This window comes from Hevea brasiliensis, chromosome 10, assembly GCF_030052815.1.
Source record: "Hevea brasiliensis isolate MT/VB/25A 57/8 chromosome 10, ASM3005281v1, whole genome shotgun sequence".
In the NCBI taxonomy this organism is placed as follows: domain Eukaryota; kingdom Viridiplantae; phylum Streptophyta; class Magnoliopsida; order Malpighiales; family Euphorbiaceae; genus Hevea; species Hevea brasiliensis.
The window spans coordinates 63087896-63109623 of record NC_079502.1 but is presented as its reverse complement, the minus strand read 5'-3'; the positions used below and the strand labels follow the sequence as shown (position 1 = coordinate 63109623).

Genomic DNA, 21728 nt, shown 5'->3' with positions numbered 1-21728 from the left:
ACAAGTAAAAATAATTGGAGCATATTTTCTATACTCAAGAATTTTACTGGGTTCATATAAAATTTTCCATACAATATATCTTTCGTCCTTTATGTTGCTCTCTAGAATCACTTCTTTCATAAGTTTAAAATAATCATTTATATCATGTACAAATAAATCTAAAATTTATACTTATACTTATATTCTTATGAAAGTCACATTTGTATTGTTATTTAAGTTATAATTCTTCTACTAATCTTTTTATCACTTCCTTGATACTTTCTAAGTTGTTTATAATCATTTCGTAATATTTAAAATTTTTAGAACTATTTTAATTTACTTCAAATCATTCTAAGGAACAAATTTTTGGAGTTAATCTAATTTATTTCATAACTTCTTCTCATTTATTTATTTTCTAGCATTTTTAATTGCTAATATTCGTAACTTATTTTAATAAATTAGACTGCCCAAGTAACCTACGATAGGCTGACTAAATTGGATAACGGGTCGTTGGGACTGGACACCGCGGTGCCTCGGGCCGTTATACCATGGGACGTAGAACGTCAACCACGTATGCAGTCAGTATGGCTAAAAGCCACGATTGTCACACCTTACCCCTCTGTAAGGCATAAGATGATCCCGTAGAATACCTAATGAACTACCGAACTTCACCTACTGATAACTCATTAAGTACCCTACAAGGGATTTTAAAACAATTTTCTTACTTTTGATAAGTGGTGAGCATTTTCTAATAAATACTTAAAACATTTAGTTAAAATTAAAACTAGTTAATATTTTTGGCCCATTTTATTTTTACGCAAATTTTATAAAAATTTTGACGGAGTTCCCTCTGTATTTTGAGAAAACAGTTCTTCCAATACCTGTAAAAAGCACTTCTAAAAATTTTTCTCAACAACTGCTTTAATTTCATACTCAATCTCAATCAATTTCTCAACACATTTATCAACTTTCAATTTTCAAATCCACTGTCCAATGATCATCAAAATACTAGCAATCCATTTCATTCAAATTAAATAAAATAGTTCCATTCATATTTCATTAGAAACAAAACAATTTAGATACATCATGACAAAATTTGCATTAAGAGAATTTCAAACTACAATATATATTACAACTTTATACAAATTTTATACAAACTACTCAAGACCCATTTTTATATGTCCATACATCTATGTGCAATATATACATCAAAAGAAATATTTATAGTTACGGTATAAATTATACCCGAAGACTTCAAGCTGAATGATCCTCAATCTTTAGCAGCTCAGTCTACTGCTCCTCTAGTCTCTAAATCTGCGACAGCAATAAAAGCTATCGCTGAGTACTAGGACTCAGTGGTGCACAACATGTCACACCTTACCCTCTGTAAGGCATAACATGATCCCGTAGAATACTTAATGAACTACCAAACTTCACCTACCGATAACTCATTAAGTACCCTACAAGGGATTTTAAAACAATTTTCTGACATTTTGGAAGTGGTGAGCATTTTGATAGGAATTAAAAACCATTTATTCAAAGTTTAAATACTAGTAAAAATTTTTGTCCATTTTAATTTTGCCGCAAATTTTATAAAAATTTTGACATAATTCCGTTTGTATTTGGAGAAAACAGTTCTTCAAATACCTGAAAAAAAACACTTCCAATAATTTTCTCAACTCCCAACCTCCAATAATTCACAATTCAACTCAAGTCAATCCATTTCAAAACAGTTTCACAATCCAAGTCAAATTTGTCAACTCAGTAGGTTCAATAATTCCATTCACAAAATATAAGGCAGAAAATCCATATGTACAAATATTAAATTTACAGAAGAAAATCTAAAATAATATTATTATAGTTTATTTACAACAGCTCAATTTACATTGATACTTATGACATTACAGTATTTACATCAAAATAACCATAAGGGTATAAAACAATACCAGTACAAAAAGGGATCAAAAAGATCTTGTCAATCCCGCACTCACTCACTGCTTTCTCCTTGCTTTTATCTGCGATAAGAAATTAAACTATCGCTGAGTATAAACATACTCAGTGGTGCACAATAAAGATTTAAAATGCGATACATAAATCATTTATTGATGAAACATAATTTGAATACTTCACAATCACATTTCGCAAATATCAAAGCTCATAACAACTCATTTTGTCAAATAATATATTAAACAACAGTTTAGTCAAACAATTGCATAAACACAGTGTTGCCAAAATCGTACACAACTTAAGCCATGACACAAAATTTCCGATCAATGCCGTGTTGTACACCACGACAAAGCAATGTCAACCCCATTAATCGAAACCAATGAGGGAGGTGGCTAGTTAGCTAATGAGTACTCATCCGATCTACAACCTCAACTGGCAAGCTAGAGAGGGAGGAAAATAAACGATCTCAACCCCATAAATGGAGGAGGAATAATAAGTAACTGTCATGCTAAGTGTGAATCAAAATTGCTTTCAAACATTTCATTCAAATATTGCATACAAAAATCAATCCATTTCCAAAGTTACAATTTGATCACAAGGTGGCAACACAAAAGTTCATAAATTCATAATGCGTAATAAATCAATTTTTCAAGGATAAAATGCTTAAATAGGGTTTATTGTGCACAAACCTCAAGCGAGTCGTCCCTTAGCCTCGACTCGTATCCTCTGCTTACATCACGATATTCTTTTCAACTGAAACACAAAATTTTACAATGTTTCAGTACTAGAACTTAACATAAATCCCAAAATAAATTTTAACTTCGCATTTACCTATTTCTAACGTGTTAAATTCGACGTTTTCGAAATTTTGTGTTTCGGGTTACTATTCACTACACTATTTAAGTCAAATAATTGACTTTCTAAGGATTAATAGGTATGGGAACTCCAACTTCACCCACATACCACATTTTGTTCATTAAACTTGTTGGTTTTGGTCACTTTTTCAAAGCATAGGTCATTTTGGCAAAATTGCCAATTTTCGGTTTTGTGCTCCGAAGTTGCACTATTCTATTGGTCGATCTACTGTTGGAATTTGACAAAATTTCCTTCATAGAAAATGTTCCTTATTGTCTTAAGTGTATTCTCATTTTTGGATCACCTCAATCGGAGTTTTGTAGCTCAAGTTATGGCCAAAATAAGTTTACTGTTCACGTGTACTGTTCATACTGAGATTTTGGTGCTGGCAGATTTTTGGTCCAATTTTGGTTAATAATTTGATCAAGTTAAGTTCATAATTTGGTCTCACTTTCTTCATATGAAATGTTGTACTATGTCTTAAGTTTCCATCGGTTCAAGAATCGCCTAAATCCGAGTTTTCTAGAGAGAGTTATAGCCATCCAAACATTGCTGCTCAATTAAAATTCTGCAGAATCTCAGTACAGTAAATTTAACTTTGCTCAATGATTTGAATGAGTTAATGGCATAATTTGGGTTGGTGTTCTTCATGAAAGTTTTAGGCCTATATCATATCTAATTGCTGGTAAAATTTCAGGTCAATTTGACCTACCTAGCTCGAGTTATGACTAAATAAACAGTTACTGTTCATTTAGTCAGTTTTGGTGCAGGGCAGCCTGCAATCAATTCACTTTGGTCAATTGTTTCACCAAGTTTTGGTCAGTTTTTGGTCATTGTTCCTTAATGAAAATTGTGCTCTTTTATGTCTATTGTCATCTCCAATTGGTGGCATATCAATTGGACTTGTAAAATTTGAGTTTTGGTCCTTCAAAGTGGGTTTGGTCATGCTGCCAGCAGCATGACCATTGACCTACGAATTTAGCTAAATTTTCCACCATTCCCACACAACTTATTTGGTCATAATTGACCATTATTTCATTTCACAATAGGTTAAACATGCCATTTATGTATTTCTCCAATTTTTGGTTCATAAACCCTAGCATTGAAAACCCTAACTCATCATTTTCATGCCTTTAACTAGTTCTAATGGTTTAAATGTTAATCATTTAACTATGTAAAGTTTCTAAACTCATTCAATTGCATCATATTCATGCAAACCATACTCCTCCCAACCAGGCCAAATTTCAGCAATGGTCATTCTCCCATGTTTGTTTCATTTAATCAAGTTCTAAGCTCACTTTCAACCATCACATGTGCATTTGAATGGATAAATGAAGAGTTTAGCATACTAACCTTTGTGTAGCAATTTTCTTCCTCCTTTCCTTCAAATTTTCCTTCTTTCTTTCTTGCTCAATCTTCTTCTCAAGTTGCCTAGATAAGCTTTAACTATGGTGGCTAATTTTTCTATGGTGGAATTAGGGATTTGATCAAGCTCAAAATGAGCTTTAATGGAGGTTTTGGGTGAGGGAGAGGGTGAGGGAGAGAGAATCACGTTTTTGATGAAGAAGATGAATTTATTATATTTTTTTTTCTTTTCTTTTCTTTTCTTTTATGTCTTAGGAAGACCAAAATTCCCAAATTAATAAAATAAATCAATTAAGCCTTTATGACATCATGCATGATGTCATCACTTTGACTTTTCCAACCTCTTTCCTTTTCTTTTTTTTTCTATTTATTTTTCTATTAGTTCTTTAATTCTATTGTCGATTTCGAAATTTTCTTTTCTCCGATTTTATTTGTGATTATGTCGAGAGTCACTCTGGGGTCAATTGACCAAATTGCCCCTCGCCGGTTCATCCCGGTTTGCAAATAAACCAATATTTCTTCCGGCTCCCTGACCTAATTATTTGACTGACTTAACAGTTCTTTTTCGTGATTTTCTCTTTTCCACTGTGTTCATAAGGGTCCTAAGGACCGCAACGTCACTTTTTACGGTTCGAAATTTGAGTTTAAAATGACTTCGTGATGCGTTCAGGAGGTCACTCATCGCCGTGACTCTCGACTGCTTAACCTCTTATGTTCTGCTTTTTCTTATTTATAGTTAACTAATTAAACATTACTAATTATTTGTGTTTATGGCTTCTCAAATTGTCTTAGGTGTGGCTCTAATCCCAATAATTGTCCTGATCGACACGGTCACTGTAATGAGATATACCAGGCTATGCAAACGGGGGTGTTACAATTCTCCCCCCCTTAAAATAAATTTCGTCTCGAAATTTTACCTGGTATCAATCTCTGAATAGCTGTGGGTGCTATCTCCTCATGTCCTCCTCTCGTTCCCAAGTAGCCTCCTGGCCCGAATGATGGTTCCACAGTACTTTAACTAACGGTATCTGCTTGTTCCGTAGCTGTTTCACCTCATATGCCAGAATCTCTATGGGTTCTTCTTCATATGTGAGGTCTGGATTCAGTTCAATTTCCTCTGCTGATAGTACATGAGATGGGTCTGATCGATACCTCCTCAACATAGACACATGGAAGACATTATGTATCTTCTCCAACTCTGGAGGTAGTGCCAAACGATAAGCCAAAGGACCCACTCTCTCCAGAACCTCATATGGCCCAATGAAACGAGGGCTTAGTTTTCCCTTTCTGTCGAATCTCATAATTCTCTTCCAAGGAGAAACCTTGAGGAAAACTTTCTCACCCACTGCATACTGAATATCTCTTCTCTTCAGATCAATGTAGGACTTCTGACGGTCTGATGCAGTCTTAAGTCAACCTCTGATCACCCTGATCTTCTCCTCAGTCTGCTGAACAATTTCGGGTCCAATCATCTTTCTTTCACCCACGTCATCCCAACACAACGGGGTTCTACATTTTCTGTCATACAAAGCTTCATATGGAGGCATCCCAATGCTTGATTGGTAGCTGTTGTTGTAAGCAAACTCAATCAAAGGCAAGTGTGTATCCCAACTGCCCTCAAACTCAATCACACAAGCCCGTAGCATATCCTCCAAGATCTGAATTACCCTCTCGATGGCCATCTCTGCGTGGATGGAATGCGATCGAAGTTCAATCTAGTTCCTAGGGCTCTCTGAAGACTACCCCAGAATCTAGAAGTGAACCTAGGATCTCTGTCTGATACGATAGATACTGGCACTCCATGCAATCTCACAATCTCATCGATGTACAACCTGGCCAATCTGTCCAAACTATAGTCCATTCGGACTGGCAGAAAATGAGCAGACTTGGTTAGTCTGTCAACAATGACCCAAACTGCATCATGACTCTTCTGTGTCCTCGGAAGTCCCATCACAAAATCCATTGTTATTCTCTCCCATTTCCACTGCATCGTGGTAGTGGATGTAACAACCCAAATGGGTACTTGATGCTCGCTTTACTTGCTGACAATTTAGGCATTTAGAAATAAACTCTGCCACATCTCTCTTCATACCCATCCACCAGTAATGCTCCTTTAACCCTTTATACATTTTTGTGCCACCAGGGTGCATGGCAAAAGGAGACTCATGTGCTTCCTTCAAAATGATCTTCCTCAATTCAACATCAATAGGAACACATATTCTGCCCTGGTGTAGCAGTAAACCATCATCTCTAACTGAGAACTCTGGTTTCTTGCCCTGCCGGACTTCTCCCAACAGCTTCTGATACTTCTGATCATTCTGAGTAGCCATTCTAATCTGATCAATCAACACTGGCTGTACATGCCATGCAACTGCTGCTTGCCCATCATCATTAACCTCTAAGCTGGCATGCAATGATCTTAACTCATGTACCAAAGACAAAGGAGTAACCCGTAGACTTGCCATAGTCTTGCGACTTAAGGCATCAGCCACAACATTAGCTTTCCCTGGCTGATAGTCTATCAGACAATCATAGTCTTTTATCAATTCTAACCATCTCCTCTGTCTCAAATTCAACTCTTTCTGGGTGCCCAAATACTTCAAACTCTTATGATCTGTGTAAATGTAACACTTCTCCCCATATAAATAATGTCTCCAGATCTTAAGAGCAAACACAATGGCTGCAAGCTCCAAATCATGCGTCGGATAATTCCCCTCATGCGGTTTTAGCTGGCGTGATGCATAGGCAATAACATTTCGATCTTGCATCAACACACAACCTAATCCGTTGTGAGAAGCATCGCTGTAAACTGTATATTCTTTACCCAGTGTAGGTAAAGTCAGGACTGGAGCCTCTGTCAAACATCTTTTCAATTCATCAAAACTTTGCTGGCATTTGTCCGTCCACTGAAATTTCACATCCTTTCTAAATAGCTTGGTCAATGGAGATGCCAACATGGAGAATCCCTTCACAAATCGACAGTAGTATCCAGCTAAACCCAGAAAACTACGAATCTCTGTGACATTTCTGGGTGGCTTCCAATTAAGGACAGCTTCAATCTTACTAGGATCTACCTTAATACCCTTTGCTGATACTATGTGCCCCAAAAAGGATATCTCCTTCAGCCAAAATTCACACTTCGACAGTTTGGCATATAACTGTTTCTCCCTCAAAGTTTGTAGTACAATCTGCATATGTCTATCATGCTCTTCTGCATTCCTCGAATAGACCAATATATCATCAATAAATACCACAACAAACTGGTCGAGGTATGGTCTGAAGATAGTGTTCATCAGATCTATAAAAGTAGCCGGAGCATTAGTTAACCCGAATGGCATGACCAAGAACTTATAATGGCCATAGCGGGTTCTGAAGGCAGTTTTAGCAATACTCTGCTCTTGTACTTTCAGCTGATAATAACCTGATCTCAGGTCAATTTTAGAGAATACAGCTGCACCCCTCAACTGATCAAACAAGTCATCAATGCGGGACAATGGATATCTGTTCTTTATGGTCACCTTATTCAACTGTCGATAATCAATACACAAGCGGAGAGTGCCATCCTTTTTCAATACTGGCGCTCCCCAAGGTGACACACTAGGGCGGATAAAGCCCTTGTCAAGCAGTTCTTGCAACTGCACTTTCAACTCTTTCAATTTTGCAGGTGCCATTCTATATGGCGTAATGGAGATTGGATCCACACCAGGCATAACATCAATCTCAAACTACACCTCTCTTTCTAGAGGTAATCCTGGCAATTCATCAGGAAACACATCCTGAAAATCACATACAGTGGGGATGTCCCTTAGTGCTGAGCTCTCCACTTGGGTGTCCATCACATGTGCTAAGTATGCTTCACACCCCTTTCTGATCATTCTTCTAGCTAGTGCAGCTGAAATGATATTTGATGGCAGTAAATGCCTCTCCCCATGTATTACCACATCACCGTATAAAGGGAGACCAAAAGTAACTGTCTTTAGTCTACAGTCAATCAAGGCGTGATGCTTGGTTAACCAATCCATGCCCAAGATAATATCATAATCTCTGAAGGGCATTTCAATCAAGTCTGACAGGAAAACATGTCCTTGGATCACCAAATGATAGTCTCTATAAATTCTGTTGACTCGGACCTCTTGTCCTAACGGACTAGTTACTAGCACTTCAAAACCCATTTGCACACATGGAACAGCAAGTGAACAGACTATGCTAGCACTAACATATGAATGGATTGAACCCGGATCAAACAATACAAATACTTCTTGATTAGAGATAGAGAATATACCGGCAACAACATTAGAAGTCTCAGCCTCAACAGATTGTTCTTCAGAATGATCTCCTTCTTCCATTCTGTTTTCCCAAAATTTCTACTTTCTGAGATCAAACACAAGGAGGTTGACCTCCGTTAGTGCATATTCATGATATAAATACGTCATATGTATTAATTAAAGACACTTGAGCAGTTGTACTTATCAATAAAATATTCATACACAATCAAAATTTATTGAAAAACCATGCTCTGATACCACTAAAACATGTCACACCTTACACTCTGTAAGGCATAACATGATCCCGTAGAATACTTAATGAACTACCAAACTTCACCTACCGATAACTCATTAAGTACCCTACAAGGGATTTTAAAACAATTTTCTAACATTTTGGAAGTGGTGAGCATTTTGATAGGAATTAAAAACCATTTATTCAAAGTTTAAATACTAGTAAAATTTTTTGTCCATTTTAATTTTGCCGCAAATTTTATAAAAATTTTGACATAATTCCGTTTGTATTTGGAGAAAACAGTTTTTCAAATACCTGAAAAAAAAAAAAACTTCCAATAATTTTCTCAACTCCCAACCTCCAATAATTCACAATTCAACTCAAGTCAATCCATTTCAAAACAGTTTCACAATCCAAGTCAAATTTGTCAACTCAGTAGGTTCAATAATTCCATTCACAAAACATAAGGCAGAAAATCCATATGTACAAATATTAAATTTACAGAAGAAAATCTAAAATAATATTATTATAATTTATTTACAACTGCTCAATTTACATTGATACTTATGACATTACAGTATTTACATCAAAATAACCATAAGGGTATAAAACAATACCCGTACAAAAAGGAATCAAAAAGATCTTGTCAATCCATGACTCACTCTGCTTTCTCCTTGCTTTTATCTCACGATAAAGAATTAAACTATCGCTGAGTAGAAACATACTCAGTGGTGCACAATAAAGATTTAAAATGCGATACATAAATCATTTATTGATGAAACATAATTTGAATACTTCACAATCACATTTCGCAAATATCAAAGCTCATAACAACTCATTTTGTCAAATAATATATTAAACAACAGTTTAGTCAAACAATTGCATAAACACAGTGTTGCCAAAATCGTACACAACTTAAGCCATGACACAAAATTTCCGATCAATGCCGTGTTGTACACCACGACAAAGCAATCTCAACCCCATTAATCGAAACCAATGAGGGAAGTGGCTAGCTAGCTAATGAGTACTCATCTGATCTACAACCTCAACTGGCAAGCCAGAGAGGGAGGAAAATAAACGATCTCAACCCTATAAATGGAGGAGGAATAATAAGTAACTGTCATGCTAAGTGTGAATCAAAAATTCGTTTCAAACACTTCATTCAAATATTGCATACAAAAATCAATCCATTTCCAAAGTTACAATTTGATCACAAGGTGGCAACACAAAAGTTCATAAATTCATAATGCGTAATAAATCAATTTTTCAAGGATAAAATGCTTAAATAGGGTTTATTGTGCACAAACCTCAAGCGAGTCGTCCCTTAGCCTCGACTCGTTTCCTCGGGTTCCTTCCTGATATTCTTTTTAACTGAAACACAAAATTTTACAATGTTTCAGTACTAGAACTTAACATAAATCCCAAAATAAATTTTAACTTCGCATTTACCTATTTCTAACGTCTTAAATTCGACGTTTTCGAAATTTTGTGTTTCGGGTTACTATTCACTGCACTATTTAAGTCAAATAATTGACTTTCTAAGGATTAATAGGTATGGGAACTCCAACTTCACCCACATACCACATTTTGTTAATTAAACTTGTTGGTTTTGGTCACTTTTTCAAAGCATAGGTCATTTTGGCAAAATTGCCAATTTTCGGTTTTGTGCTCCGAAGTTGCAATATTCCATTGGTCGATCTACTGTTGGAATTTGACAAAACTTCCTTCATAGAAAATGTTCCTTATTGTCTTAAGTGTATTCTCATTTTTGGATCACCTCAATCAGAGTTTTTTAGCTCAAGTTATGGCCAAAATAAGTTTACTGTTCACGTGTACTGTTCATACTGAGATTTTGGTGCTGGCAGATTTTTGGTCCAATTTTGGTTAATAATTTGATCAAGTTAAGTTCATAATTTGGTCTCACTTTCTTCATATGAAATGTTTTAATATGTCTTAAGTTTCCATCGGTTCAAGAATCGCCTAAATCCGAGTTTTCTAGAGAGAGTTATAGCCATCCAAACATTGCTGCTCAATGAAAATTCTGCAGAATCTCAGTACAGTAAATTTAATTTTGCTCAACGATTTGAATGAGTTAATGGCCTAATTTGGGTTGGTGTTCTGCATGAAAGTTTTAGGTCTATATCATATCTAATTGCTGGTAAAATTTCAGGTCAATTTGACCTACCTAGCTCGAGTTATGACCAAATAAACAGTTACTATTCATTTGGTCAGTTTTGGTGCAGGGCAGCCTGCAATCAATTCACTTTGGTCAATTGTTTCACCAAGTTTTGGTCAGTTTTTGGTCATGGTTCCTTAATGAAAATTGTGCTCTTTTATGTCTATTTTCATCTCCAATTGGTGGCATATCAATTGGACTTGTAAAATTTGAGTTTTGGTCCTTCAAAGTGGGTTTGGTCATGCTGCCAGCAGCATGACCATTGACCTACGAATTTAGCTAAATTTTCCACCATTCCCACACAACTTATTTGGTCATAATTGACCATTATTTCATTTCACAATAGGTTAAACATGCCATTTATGTATTTCTCCAATTTTTGGTTCATAAACCCTAGCATTGAAAACCCTAACTCATCATTTTCATGCCTTTAACTAGTTCTAATGGTTTAAATGTTAATCATTTAACTATGTAAAGTTTCTAAACTCATTCAATTGCATCATATTCATGCAAACCATACTCCTCCCAACCAGGCCAAATTTCAGCAATGGTCATTCTCCCATGTTTGTTTCATTTAATCAAGTTCTGAGCTCACTTTCAACCATCACATGTGCATTTGAATGGATAAATGAAGAGTTTAGCATACTAACCTTTGTGTAGCAATTTTCTTCCTCCTTTCCTTCAAATTTTCCTTCTTTCTTTCTTGCTCAATCCTCTTCTCAAGTTGCCTAGATAAGCTTTAACTATGGTGGCTAATTTTTCTATGGTGGAATTAGGGATTTGATCAAGCTCAAAATGAGCTTTAATGGAGGTTGATACGGTGTCCGCAAGTGCACGGGTCACAGTAGTATAGTTTTTTTTAAAAATTGATATCGATCCCACAGGGAATTGTGCTTAAATTGGAAATAAAAGTATAAGCAAATTAGAATGACAAAAATTAAAAGATATTAAAAATAAAATCTAAAAATTAAAATTAAGACAAAAATTAAAGATGTAAAATGAAATTTGGAATTAAAATTGGTATTTGAGGAATTAAAACTAGATCAATCAATTAACTAAAATTAATTAAACTAGATTACCCAAAAAATTAATTTGAAATATCTATTTATGAAATTGAGAGAAATTAAATCTAAATTCAATAAAAATAAAAATAAAGTGATTATAGAAATTGGATTTAAATTGGATTTAAATTTAAATTGCTATTTATGAGGTTTGGAGGATTTATATCTAATTTCAATGAAAAATAAATTGATTCTAGAGATTGGATTTTCAATATTGTTTGCATGTGGTTTTTCCCTAATTTAGCCAAACACATGAGAATTGCAATTTTGAGGGAAATCAATTCTTAAATTTTTGAAACCTTTTTCAAGCATCTCAAAATTGGTTTTCATTAAATCAAACCCTGTTTTCACGGTATTTCAAATCTAACAATAACCCAATTAATGCTCTAATTGATTTTTGGAAAGTTCCCCTTAATCTTCTTAGCTTATTTCTAACACCAAGAAAATAAAGTTTATTGCAAGATTATCCATCCCCAATATTCACTTTTCAGTCCATCTATTAAGGATTAAAACTTAACTTAATGAGGGCCCATTCATCAAGCAAGGAAATAAGCACACAAGCAATAAATCAAAATATAACAATCTTCATTTAAATGGCTAAATCAGTTCAAAACCACAAAACAAATCAATATTTACAAACCCATCTCTAGAATCTCAATCAACTACTCACAAATCATTGTTTAAAGACAAACCCAAATGAAGAAATGAAGAAATAATGGAAATGTAAGCTAAAAGGGGTAGAAAACCCAGCAAATTTGCAGCAGGATCTCTGCAGAAAAGTGCAGAAACTTGATCCTTGCTGCTGCTGGAAGAAGATGCAGAAGATGCTCCTCCCTTTCCCTCTTTCTATCTTTCTAAAAATGCCTCCCTTGCTCTCTTTCTATCTTTCTAAAAATGCCTCCCTTGCTCTCTATGCTCTCTATATCCCAAGAAAGTGATAAAATGGGTCTTTATATAGGCTAAGGGATTGTTCTAGAATGGGTAAAAGGGGGAAGGATCTAGAAAAAGTGAGGTAAAAAGGCTGGAGTAACGGAAATGCCACGTCAAAAAATTTTCCAGTAAAAACGACATAAGCCGAGTCAGTTGTGTCGCGGGTTGTGTCGCTCTCGGCCATTTTTTTTCTCAACTTCAAAATTTTTTTTTTTTTTTTTTTTTTTTGCAATTCGATTTTAATCTCCTCCAAATGGCTACTCTGATCAAAATACATCAAATTTCTCCAGATTTAACCTACAAAACAAATAAATTCCAAAAATTAAACTAAGAAATGTGAAAATTGTAAAATTGACTAAATATATACTAATATCTAAAATAATAGCTATGAATAAGGGTAAATTATGTGCAAAAATTACTCCTAAATGATGATATAAAATGCATGCATCAAATTCCCCCATACTCAAACTCTTGCTTGTCCTCAAGCAAAATTTCATTAAAACTCATTTGGAAGGGAATAGAATCAGTCTTTGAAAACACAAAATTCACTAATCCAAACCACCAACTTACCTCTAGCCACCAACATTCCAAATTCCCACCAGCAAAAGCACAAAGAATGAAGCAAGCACTCTCAACTATTACAGAATAGCTAAGAATTAACCAATCAACCCAAGCAACAAATACCAACCAACTACAAGAGTCAATTGTGCCAAAACAAACCTAAATGAAATAGATAGCCAATGTGTCTCAAATAGATGGTGAGTAATGTATGGAAGATTATATTGCCAAACCCATATGCAAGCATAAAAGATCTAACTCTACTAATGTAACAAGCATTTTTCAAAGAATCATTAGGTCTTTTTAAGGGTTGTAATGGGGTCTAATAGGGTAAAATTGTGGTTAACAAAGAAAGGGAATAAGGTAAACAAAATATGAGAATAATATTAATCATGAAACTCAAAGTGCATCCAATATTTTTTTTTTTTTTTTTTTATATATATATCAAGAGGAAAGAAATTCACAATGAATCTCAAGTGCTATCACAATGATTATACAAAGGGACTATTTTTTTATGCTTATTTTATTTTATTTTATTTTGATTTTGTATGTGTCCCTATTTCATGTCACACCCAAAATTACCTTTGGGATATTTTGGTGACCTTTTCAACTTTTGACAATTACTCTAGCACTTTTCAAGATGTTTCAATCCTCCGAGATTTTTTTTTTTTTTTTTTAATCATTATTTTATTATTATTATTATTTTTTTTTTTTATATCATTATCATTTTTTTATGCACTTAATTGCTAAAATACTATTCTCATAGATAGGTGGTAGTGTTTAGGTTTAATGGCTAGGTAAATGATTTGGGTTCCAAAGAAATTAGGAGATTAAGGTTCAAGGGGGTTTGCAAGGGTTAAAATGAAATTGAGGTAGGTTAAGGCTAAATGTGAGGTTTAAAATATGAAGGAATGCCTAAATCATATTCTTATCAAATGCAAGTTAAAAATTTCGCTTTAAAAGATCTAAGATGCTTGTTCTAGGAATGGTGAGACGACAATGACCATTTTCTTCCTTAAAGGCTTATCCAGACACTCAAAACTCAAAATAACTAACTAGCACTGCATACCTAAATTGATATATTAATTTTCAGCTATTAAGTAAGAGAAAGAATAATGCTTAAGACTTTGTACCCAGCTGGAACTTTCATTCCACTAACCATCTAAAGGCAAGCTGGATTGCTTGAATAAGTGGCTTATGGAATTCAAAGACTGGTTTAAAAATTCAAAAAATTTTAAATGAGTGAATGATATGCATGAGTGTAAATGTATAGTCAACCTAATTGCAACTAAGTATGCGTAACTAAGTATATGAGGCTATATGCAAGTGTATATACGTAGTAATGAATGTGTCACTATATGCAAATGAAAAAGGAAAAATAATTTTTGCAAAAAATTTACCCTCTCCCCCATACTCAGAATGAACATTGTCCTCAATGTTAGAAGAGTGCATGGAATGGGATAATGTGCAGAAAATGGGTAGATCATATGTGCATAAAGAATTATTACCCTGTTGCATAAGCGATAGCACAACTTGTGTTGACAAAGGACACAAGTCGAGATGAGAATTGTTACCTCATTGAAGTGCAGCCAATTTAATTAGATAAAATTTGGATATTCTTGCACTCATTGCAAAAGAAACAAAGGCAATGGAATCCATTAATTAAATCGATTAATCTCAAAAATTTGGAATAGGAAGTTAAGCTCAAAAATATAGCCATCAAGTGTAAATCCAAGTAGCACATAAAAGCAAGTGAGCAATGTACTAAAAATATAAAAGAAAAATGTATTTTATGAGGAACTAAAAAAAACTGAATAAGTAAATGGTTCAAGTAAAATAAAAACAACACAAGCAAAATAAGTTCAAAATATGAAGTAATTAAGCAATGAAATTAAAGACATGAAATGTTTTTTTTTTTTTTTTTTATATGCTCATTTGCTTGCAATGCATTGCATCCCATCTGCACAAGGAAATTAGAACAATGTTAAACTCTGAATAAAGAGTATATAAAAAAAAAAAAACTTAAAACAAATGAAAGAAAAATTGGGAGTTATGCACAAAAATGCTAAGTTTAGGTCTTTAGCTTGACCATACTTACTCAAAATTTCATGGAGAATGAGAAAGATAGCAAGTTGCTATTTTCTCAATTGGCTCACCGGCTAAATAATGCCTCAACCTTTGTCCATTTACCTTGAAATTACCAGATTTTTCACCAAAAATTTCCACAGCACCATGAGGTAAAACTTTCACAATTTTGAATGGACCTGACCACCTTGATTTTAATTTTCCTGGAAAAAATTTTAACCTTGAATTGAATAAGAGAACCAAATCTCCTTCTTTTAAGTCCTTTTTCTTGATATGCTTATCATGCCATTTTTTAGTTCTTTCTTTATAGATCCTAGCATTTTCATAAGCATCAAGTCTCAATTCTTCTAATTCATCAAGTTGCAAAAGTCTTTTATGTCCAGCAGCTTGCAAATCAAAATTGATTGCTCTAATGGCCCAATAAGCTTTGTGTTCTAATTCTACGGCAAATGGCATGATTTCCCAAAACTAACCTATAAGGTGTAGTTCCTATGGGGGTTTTAAATGCTGTTCTATATGCCCAAAGAGTGTCATCTAATTTAAGGGACCAATCTTTTCTGGACTTATTGACAGTTTTCTCCAAGATTTGCTTGATTTCTCTATTTGTGATTTCTACTTGGCCATTTGTTTGAGGGTGATATGGTGTGGCAATCCTATGCTTTACCCCATATTTTCTCATCAACTTTTCAAATTGGTGGTTGCAAAAATGGCTACCACCATCACTGATTATGGCACGTGGGGCACCAAACCTGGTCAAAACAAATTTTTTCAGAAATTTTACCACAACTTTTGCATCATTGGTAGGTGTAGCTATAGCTTCTACCCATTTAGATACATAGTCCACCCTACTAAGATATATTTATTCCCATATGAAGATGGAAATGGCCCCATGAAATCAATTCCCCACACATCAAATAATTCAACTTCTAATATGGACTGTTGGGGCATCTCATCTCTCTTGGAAATGTTGCCTACCCTTTGGCACCTATCACACTTGCTTACAAAGTCTCTCACATGTTTAAACATTTTAGGCCAATAGAAACCTGATGTCAAGACTTTTTCAACAGTTTTTGAGACACTAAAATGACCACCATATTCAGAGGAATGACAATGGTAAATAACATCATGCATTTCTTCCTCTGGTATACATCTTCTAATTATTCCATCATTGCATCTCCTAAACAAAAGCGGTTCTTCCCAAGAATAAAATTTAACATCATGCAAGAATCTTTTCTTTTGCTGCCAAGATAAATCAGGTGGCAAGACACCACAAGACAAGAAATTCACAATATCAGCAAACCATGGAAGTGCAGAATTCAACACATACAACTGCTCATTCATGAAAAATTCATCAATTGGCACAATTTCATCATCTTTATTTTCGCTTTTATCCTAGAAAGGTGATCACCACCACATTCTCAACACCCTTTTATCTATTATTTACATATCAAATTGTTGAAGTAATAAATTCGATCTATTCAACATAGTTTTAGCTTTTTTCTTTCTCATTAAGTACTTTATTGATTCTTGATAAGTGTAAACAATTACCTTTGAGTTTACCATATAAGAAAGAAATTTATTGAGTGAAAATAATACCGATTGGAACTCCTTTTCAGTTTTGGCTTAATTGACTTGAGCTTCATCAAGGGTTCGGCTTGCATAGTAAATGGCATAAGGTTTTCTATCTTTCACTGGCCAAGGACTCCAACAAAGAAACTCACTTGCATCACACATAATTTCGAATGGCAAAGTCCAATCTGGGGGTTGCATGATAGGAGTCGTTGTTAATGCCGTCTTTAACCTGCAAAAGCAACCATACAATCTTGATTAAAATCAAATTTAACATCATGATTCAAAAGATTTGTTAAGGGTTTAGCAAGTTTAGAAAAATCTGAATAAATCGCCAGAAACCCAAAGATGTCCAAGGAAACTCCGCACTCCTTTGACAGTGGTTGGAGGGGGCATTTTTTCAATAATTTCTATTTTGGCTCTATCCACTTCAATTCCCCTTTTTGAGATTAAATGCCCTAAAACGATTCCCTCTTGGACCATAAAGTGGCATTTCTCCCAATTCAACACCAAATCATTATCAGCACATCTCTGCAAGATTTTAGACAAATTAGTCAAGCATGAATCAAAATTAGTTCCATATACTGAAAAGTCATCCATGAAGACCTCCATAATTTCTTCAATAAAATCAGAAAAAATAGCCATCATGCACCTTTGAAATGTGCCAGGCGCATTACACAATCCGAATGGCATCCTTCGATATGCAAAGGTGCCATAGGGACATGTAAAGGTAGTTTTTTCTTGGTCATCAGGATGTATTGGAATTTGAAAGAAACCAGAATATCCATCTAAGTAACAAAAGAATGAATGCTTGGCTAATCTCTCTAACATTTGATCTATAAAAGGAAGAGGAAAATGGTCTTTTCTTGTGGCATTGTTCAACTTCCTATAGTCTATGCACATTCTCCAACCTGTAACAGTTCTAGTGGGTATCAATTCATTATTTTCATTTTTAACAACTGTCACCCCACCTTTCTTTGGTACAACATGCATAGGACTAACCCACTCATTGTCAGAAATAGGGTAAATAATTCCAGCAGCTAGTAATTTTAGGATTTCCTTTTTCACAACATCCTTCATTGTAGGATTCAATCTTCTTTGATGTTCAATGGAAGGTTTACTATTTGGCTCAAGGAAAATCCTATGCATACAAACTGTTGGACTAATTCCTTTTATATCATCAATTGCATAACCCAAAACTCTTCTATATTCTCTCAATACTCTCAACAATTTGTCATTCTCAATATTAGTCAAACATGCATTAATTATAACAGGATATGTTTCATTGGGTCCAAGAAAAGCATACCTGAGGTTGGAAGGAAGAGGTTTAAGATCTACCTTTGGGGCATCCTCTACCTTTAATGATGGTGGTTTGATCTCCAAATTTTGCACTCCTTCAAGTTGAAAAATTGTGGCTTCAGGATGTGGTGGAGAGCTTTCCAAGTATTGCGCAAAAATAGCCATGTTATCATCATCAATGCTCCCACCATGGACTAAGCAATTTTCAAGTGGGTCTTGTGGATAGCTTTTTCTGAAATGCTCTTGAACAATCTCATCAATAATGTCTACCCGCAAACAAGACTCAACTTCTTCATGTTTTCTTTTCATGGCTGGATTGATGTTGAATATCATTTGATCATCTCCCACTCTAAGTGTCAATTGCTCACCCTTTACATCAATTAATGCACCAGCTGTTGCCAAAAAGGGTCTTCCCAATAAGATAGGAACTTTTGTGTCTTCTTCCATATCCAAAATGACAAAGTCCACCGGAATGTAAAATTTTCCAACCTTGATAGGCACATTTTCAAGAATGCCTTCCGGATACTTAATTGAACGGTCAGCCAATGAGAGATACATGTTTGTGGGCTTCAACTCTCCCATATTCAATTTTTCATATATTGAAAGAGGCATTAGGCTGACACTAGCTCCAAGGTCACATAAGGCATTTGCCACACAGTTATCACCAATATGACAAGGAATGGAAAACACACCCGGATCTTTGAGTTTGGGAGGTAACTTCTTCTGGATTATAGCACTGCATTGCTCTCCCAAATTGATGGTGTCATAATCTTCTAGCCTTCTCTTGTTGGAAAGAATCTCCTTCAAAAACTTGGCATAACTCGGCATTTGGGATAGTGCCTCAGTGAATGGCACATTGATATACAATTTTTTTAGCACTTCAAGGAACTTGCCAAATTGCTTGTCTAGTTTGTGCTTGATGAATCTTTGAGGGTAGGGAAGGGTGGGTTTGTAAGGTTCAGGTGGGATGTATGGTTTCTCTCCCTCATCTTGCTCACTTTTGCTTTCTTCTTCTTTTTCATTTTTCTTGCTCTCAACTGAATTTTCTTCTTTTGTGCTTTCTTTTCTTATCTCTTGTTTTCACTCTCTTGACCTACTTTCTTACCACTTCTCAAGGTCACCAACTTACATTGTTCATGAGGGTTTTGTGGTTGGCTAGGTAGTTTCCCATAGGAATTGCTTCCTGATGAGCTTGCTTGTTGCGCCAATTGAGTCTCCAACATGCGGTTGTGGACTTGTAATTGATCCATGGTTTGTCTCATGTGTTGCATTTCTTCCTCCAATTTGCTATTCATCTTGCTTTGTTCAGCAAAAAATTTCTCCATCATGTTCTCCAAGGATGGCTTCGGTTCATGGGATGGAAGGGATTGTTGTGCTCTTGCTTGATATCCAGGTGGTGGCTGCCTTGTGGGCTGAAATTGAGGCTGAAATTGAGGCTTGTTCTGATTAATAAACTGCTGGTTATGAGCATAATTTGAGCTTTGGCCTTGTTGAGCAAAAGTTGCTTGTGGTCTCCATGTTGAGTTGTTCATATTAGAATAAGAATTTCCCATAGGTTTTTGTTGATAACCTCCTGCATAAGCAGCTTGCTCTTGCAAATAATCATCACCATAAGAAGAATAATTAACTCCACAACTTTGAGTTCCATTTGTGAAGGCAACTTGTTGCATAGTTGTAGGAGTTGAGGTTGTTGTCTTTGTGCAAAAATCACTAAGAAGCTGAGTCAACTGATCAAATTTTGCATTCATGTAGTTAACTGAGTCAAGTTCATAGATCCCAGCTTTCTTTGGCTCAAGTGCTCTAGGATTTCCCCATAAATGGGTATTATGAGCAATCTTCTCTAATAGATCATAGCATTCTTCACTTGTCATTCTCATGAAATCTCCTCCTGCTTGTGAATCAATTGTGTTTCTTATGGTCGAGTAACTCGTGTAGAAATTCAACAATCATCCATTTGGGTATTTCATGATGAGGACATTGCCTTTCAAGCTCCTTAAATCTCATCCAAGATTCATACAAAGTTTCATCATCTCTTGGTTTAAAAGCTACCATCAAATTCCTCAATGAGTAGTTTTCCTGTGGGAAAAATTGAGATAGAAAAGCTTGAGATAGCTGCTCCTAAGTAGCTATAATAGCTTGTGGGAGTGAGTCATACCACTCCAATGTGAATCTCAAGAGAAAATGGAAATAATGTGAGCCGAATAACTTCATCGAAACTCAGGTTGTCTTTGTGTACCACATATCATCAAAAATTTCTTCAAATGAGAATGAGGATTTTCAAGTGGGCTACCTCCAAATTGTGAATTCGAACCATTTGAATAAGACCGCTTTTTAATTCAAATTGATTAGCTCCAATAATAGGTCTGTTATCTCTCACATCAAGACATCTAGGAAAAGCATAGTCTAACATGGATCTTCTTTGAGGATCATTTTGATTAACCACAAGATTTTGCCCGCTTTGCTCATTTGCTCCATTGTTTCCACCAATAGCTCTATTTTGATTCTCCATATTTTCTATTGTCTCCTCTTGCTCAAATATTTGTTGTTCTTCTTTTCTCGCTTCTTTTCTTCTCTTGTACTCCTTTTGTTGGCTCGATGTAATTTTTCAATTTCCGGGTTGAACAACAATTAAGATCACTTGTGCTTTTCGATCGTCTCATAAACAAGAAAAGTACGAAAAACACAAGGAACAATAGTGAAAATAAAAGAAAATAAAAATTCTAATTAGCTTAAAACAATTAAAATCCAACTTAAAAACAAACAATTCCTAAGAACGGCGCTAAAACTTGATACGGTGTCCGCAAGTGCACGGTCACGAGAGTATAGTTTTTTTAAAAATTGATATCGATCCCACAAGGAATTGTGCTTAAATTGGAAATAAAAGTATAAGCAAATTAGAATGACAAAAATTAAAAGATATTAAAAATAAAATCTAAAAATTAAAATTAAGACAAAAATTAAAGATGTAAAATGAAATTTGGAATTAAAATTGGTATTTGAGGAATTAAAACTAGATCAATCAATTAACTAAAATTAATTAAACTAGATTACCCAAAAATTAATTTGAAATATCTATTTATGAAATTGAGAGAAATTAAATCTAAATTCAATAAAAATAAAAATAAAGTGATTATAGAAATTGGATTTAAATTGGATTTAAATTTAAATTGCTATTTATGAGGTTTGGAGGAGTTATATCTAATTTCAATGAAAAATAAATTGATTATAGAGATTGATTTTCAATATTGTTTGCATGTGGTTTTTCCTAATTTAGCCAAACACATGAGAATTGCAATTTTGAGGGAAATCAATTCTTAAATTTTTGAAACCTTTTTCAAGCATCTCAAAATTGGTTTTCATTAAATCAAACCCTGCTTTTCACGGTATTTCAAATCTAACAAAACCCA

General features: G+C 34.7%; 1 long non-coding RNA gene and 1 other non-coding gene across 2 annotated transcripts; one reads left to right on the top strand and one right to left on the bottom strand.

Annotated features, from left to right (window-relative positions):
• Window positions 1-12444: 12444 nt before the first annotated feature.
• On the bottom strand, window positions 12445-14063 carry LOC131169869 (uncharacterized). The gene is made up of 2 exons (XR_009140818.1): window positions 13230-14063; window positions 12445-13107 (listed from the first exon to the last, which is right to left on the bottom strand). It is a non-coding gene; the product is annotated as an uncharacterized LOC131169869 (long non-coding RNA).
• Window positions 14064-20281: 6218 nt separating this feature from the next.
• On the top strand, window positions 20282-20388 carry LOC131170096 (small nucleolar RNA R71). The gene has a single exon (XR_009141039.1). It is a non-coding gene; the product is annotated as a small nucleolar RNA R71 (small nucleolar RNA).
• Window positions 20389-21728: the final 1340 nt, after the last annotated feature.